Here is a 4,955-nt window from a genome sequence, read left to right as displayed (position 1 = left end):
GGATAGGCTGAATGACTACTTCTTAGGAATGTTATTTTAGGGATTCCTATTCAAATATAGGTGGGACTACATATTTTCTAAGTTTCTTTTAGCTCCACAGTATCCTACCATACAGCTGTATATGGCCACTTTTTTCCCTTCCTCTCCCTTAATATTCACTTTAAAGTCTTTTTGATCAGGTCAGCAAAACACTATTTCTGGTCCTCATGACCAGAAGCCCTGCCAAGAGCTCATCATCACAGAATCTTAAGCAATGGTCCAGAAAAGCAAATCCTGTTCCTCCACACCAGCTGTTCACATTCCATATCCTCCTTTCCCTTCTAAAGTTAATCTCCAGCTGGAAAAAGAGATAAAGAGCTACAACTCCTCTACAGATCAGGTATTCTGAGCCAAAACATGGATGATCCTCTCATTTCCTCTTCAGTGAAACAATTCCTCCCATGCTTTTCTCTTAGGAATATTGAAAAGCAATGAAGGTAGAAGCCCAAGATTGCCATACATTGAAATAGAGCATCCATTGGATGGTAAAGTCTTTGAAGTCAGGCACCATGCCTTATTTATCTCTTTCGTTGTTGGGTTGATCTCACACAGTGTACCCTGCATCTTTTGTCTCAATTTTTACCTAGCTCTTAGCCATTGAATGGGCATTGCCTCAGATAAACCAAGACCTGGAAAAGACCTCAATTTAAAAAGGCCAAGGTCCCTCCACTGCATTCTAGGCCTTTGCCACTCATCTTGACATAAGACTCCAATGATTCTGGAGGAGAGTGTGAGGCTGATGACTGTACAATTCTGCCTTGCTTAAATCCAATTCCTGATCAAGTGAATATATTACCCTTGTCATGTCATTGGTCCTCTTTAAGAACTGAAGGACGAGGAACATAGTAAGCACTGGTAGGCATTTGTTAAATGAGTCACCATTTAAATTCTGGGCTCCTTTAGCAAAACTCTTTGAAAGTTTTGCTCACTCTTTTTTTCTCTTTATTTATTTTTTGTTTTCGACATCCATTTCCACAAGAGTTTGAGTTCCAAATTTTCTCCCCATCTCTCCCCTCCCCCATCCCAAAACAACGTGCATTCTGATTACCTCTTCCCCCAATCTGCTCTCCCTTCTATCACACCCCTCCCTTCCCTCATTTCCATCTTCTCTCTTTTCTTGTAGGGCAAGATAGATATCTATACCCCATTACCTGTATTTCTTATTTCTCAGCTGCATACAAAAACAGTTATCAACATGCAATCCTTAAACTTTGAGTTCCAACTTCTTTCCCTTCCTCCCTCCCCACCCATCCCCACTGAGAAGGCAAGCAATTCAATATAGGCTATATATGTGTAGTTTTGCTAAAGACTTCCATAATAATCATGTTGTGTAAGAATAACTATATTCCCCTCCCTCCTATCCTGCCCCTCATTTATTCTATTCTCCCTTTTGACCTTGTCCCTCTTCCAAAGTGTTTACTTTTAATTACTCCTTCTTCCCATTTGCCCTCCCTTCTATCATACCCCAACTCTTCTTCTCGCCTTCTCCCCTAATTTCCTGTAAGACAGATTTTCATATGAAATTGACACTGCATGTTATTCCCTCCTTAAGCCAAATGTGATGAGAGTAAGCTTCACTTTTTTCCTCTCACCTCCCTTCTTTTCCCCTTCGTTGAAAAAGCTTTTTCTTGCTTCTTTTATGAGAGATAATTTGCCCCATTGTATTTCTCCCTTTCTCCTCTCAATATATTTCTCTCACACCTTAATTTTATTACTTTAGATATCATCCCTTCCTATTCAAGTTACCCTGTGCCCTCTGTCTATCTATATCTACCTATAACTATCTCTCTCTCTCTCTCTCTCTCTCTCTCATCCCTCCTATTACCCAAATACTAAGAAAAGTTTCAAGAATTACAAATATTATCTTTCCATGTAGGAATATAAACAGTTCCACTTTAGTAAGTCCCTTATGATACTCTTTCCTGTTTACCTTTTCATGCTTCTCTTGATTCTTGTGTTTGAAAGTCAAATTTTTCTATTTAGCTCTGGTCTTTTCATCAAGAATGCTTGAAAGTCTTCTATTTCATTGAATGACCATTTTTCCCCTGAATTATTATATTTAGTTTTGCTGGGTAAGTGATTCTTGGTTTTAATCCTAGTTTCTTTGACTTCTGAAATATCATATTCCAAGCCCTTCCATCCCTTAATGTAGAAGCTGCTAGATCTTGTATTATCCTGATTGTATTTCCAGTATTTGAATTGTTTCTTTCTAGCTGCTTGCAATATTTTCTTCCTGACCTGTGAATTCAGGAATTTGGCTACAATATTCCTAGGAGTTGTTCTTTTCAGATTTCTTTCAGGTGGTAATTGGTGGATTCTTTCAATATTTATTTTGCCCTCTGGTTCTAGAACATCAGGGCAGTTTTCCTTGATAATTTCATGAAAGATGATGTCTAGGCTCTTTTTTGGATCATGACTTTCAGGTAGTTCCATAATTTCAAAATTGTCCCTCCTGGATCTATTTTCCAGGTCAGTTGTTTTTCCAATGAGATATTTCATATTGTCTTCTATTTTTTCATTCTTTTGGTTTTGTTTTGTAATTTCTTGGTTTCTCATACAGTCATTAGCTTCCATCTGCTCCATTCTAATTTTTAAAGAACTATTTTCTTCAGTGAGCTTTTGAGCCTCCTTTTCCATTTGGCTAATTCTGCTTTTTAAAGCATTCTTTTCCTCAATGGCTTTTTGGACCTCTTTTGCCATCTGAGTTAATCTATTTTTAAGGGTATTCTTTTCTTCAGCATTTTTTGGGGTCTCCTTTAGCAAACTGCTGACTAGCTTTTCATGATTTTCTTGCATCTCTCTCATTTCTCTTCCCAATTTTTCTTTACTTCTCTTACTTGATTTTCAGAATCCTTTTTGAGCTCTTCCCATGGCCTGACACCATTGCATATTTATTTTGGAGGTTTTGGATGCAGAAGCCTTGACTTTTATGTCTTCCTCTAATGGTATGCATTGTTCTTCCTCATCAGAAAGGATGGAAGAAAATACCTGTTCACCAAGAAAGTAGCCTTCTATAGTCTTATTTTTTCCCCTTTTTTGGGCATTTTCCCAGCCAGTTACTTGACTTTTGAGTCCTTTGTAAAGAAGAAGGTATACTCTGGGGACCTGTAAGTTCTCAGTACCTCCAAGTTGGCACAATCAAGGGAGAGGAATTTCCTCTTTTTCTGGCTTCCACTCTCGTCTGGGAGCCACCAAAGCTTTTCTGCCCAGGATCTGGAAGTAGAATTCCCTTTTCAGAGCCTCCACCAGCCCTACCACACCAGCATTCTTCTTCACCCCAGAGCTGCCACTCAAGGCTGAGACCCAGATCAATGGCTCACTTTCCCCAGAGTCTTTAGGTGAAGGCCTTCAAAAATGAATGCTGCTGCTGCCACTATCACCTGGGACCGGGGCTAGGAGATGACCCTGTTCCCTTCTCACCTGGTGATCTGGTGAAAAAGCTTTCTCACTGATCTTTGAAGTTGTCTTTGGCATTTGAGGGTCAAGGGATATGGGAACCGCAGTTACTGCCCAGGATTCCATGCCCCCACCTGCTCTGGTCCTGTTCCTGCTGGTGCTGCATGGCAAAGGCTGGGCTGGGCTCTATGGACTGCTCTGTGCTCCATATCCTGTGTGATAGACCTTTCTTGTCAGCCTTCCAGGCTACCTTGGCTTGGAAACGTCTTTCACTGTGTCGTTTTGTGACTTCTGCTGCTCTAGAATTTGTTTAAAGTTATTTTGTACAGGTATTTTATGGGCTGTGGGGGAAGAGCTAGAGTAGGTGCATCTTTCTACTCCACCATCTTGGCCTAGAGGATGCTTACTAAATATTGAGTCCAATAAAAATTCTTGTTCACTCTTCATGTAAAAAAAACGAGTTGTTAACTTTAGTACCCTTATTGTATTTCCTTTCCGACACTACCTGTGCTAACTTTCCTTACTCTACCTTTGAACCACATACACACATGCACGCACACACACACACACACACACACACACACACAAGTAAATTTATATAGTATTCACATTTCACATCTATTTAAATTTTGTACCTTTCCTAGCCTGCTCCATATACAGTAGATGATTAGTATTTGTTGAATGGAAGCTATTTGAATGTTGTCATTATTGGCTTCATCTTCATCATCATCATCATCATCCTCATCACCGCCACCACCAAGTATGCATTCAGTGTCTATGATGTTTGTTGCTGTCCAGTAAGAACTACCTAGTCTTGTTTTTGGTTATCCAAGAGTTCACAAGTTTCCAACAATGGGCACACATAGGCATATGAGTATAGAAGAGAGAACAGAATACAGTCACAAAGATGGTGCTGTTCTTTTAGTCTTGTTGCACACTACTAGAGTACAGTGTGGTTAGCTTACTCCACATCCTGGTGGGAAATATCTAGTACTGAAAAATGACAGATGCTGCCATTTGAGGGCTTTTATATAACTTCCTATACACTTGATGCTTTTTAACACATTCTTCCTCATCTCTGTGTCCTGCCTCTCAGCTTGCCACCCCCTTCACCCATAAGCTTGTCCTCACTTTCCATGGTTGAGTGATTTCCTTGGTGTGAAATGAATTAGTATAACTTCTTCCTGTGAACTTAGCATGACAGTAAGTTTGTCTGGAGCCAACAGCATCAGGAAAGGTGTGAATGTTCTCAGCCAGCACCTGCTCACCCTATCTGAGGTATTTGGTCCCCATGGAGACTGTACTGTTAACTAGGATAATAGTCTGAGCAAATGCCAGCTTCATTGGAGTGACCTTGGCTGAAATAGAGTAATGTGGGACCCACAGTGTGGGACAGTGGAAAGAGCACTAGATTTCAGAATTTGAAGATCTGGATTCAAATCCCAATCCACTTACTTTCTAGCAGGGCAATTTTGGACAAATCACTTAAGTTGTCTGGGCGTCAGCTTTATTACCTTTAA

The sequence above is a fragment of the Notamacropus eugenii genome, chromosome 2 (genome assembly GCF_028372415.1).
Source record: "Notamacropus eugenii isolate mMacEug1 chromosome 2, mMacEug1.pri_v2, whole genome shotgun sequence".
Classification (NCBI taxonomy): domain Eukaryota; kingdom Metazoa; phylum Chordata; class Mammalia; order Diprotodontia; family Macropodidae; genus Notamacropus; species Notamacropus eugenii.
The sequence above is the reverse complement of the archived record's forward strand: the minus strand, read 5'-3'. Positions refer to the sequence as shown.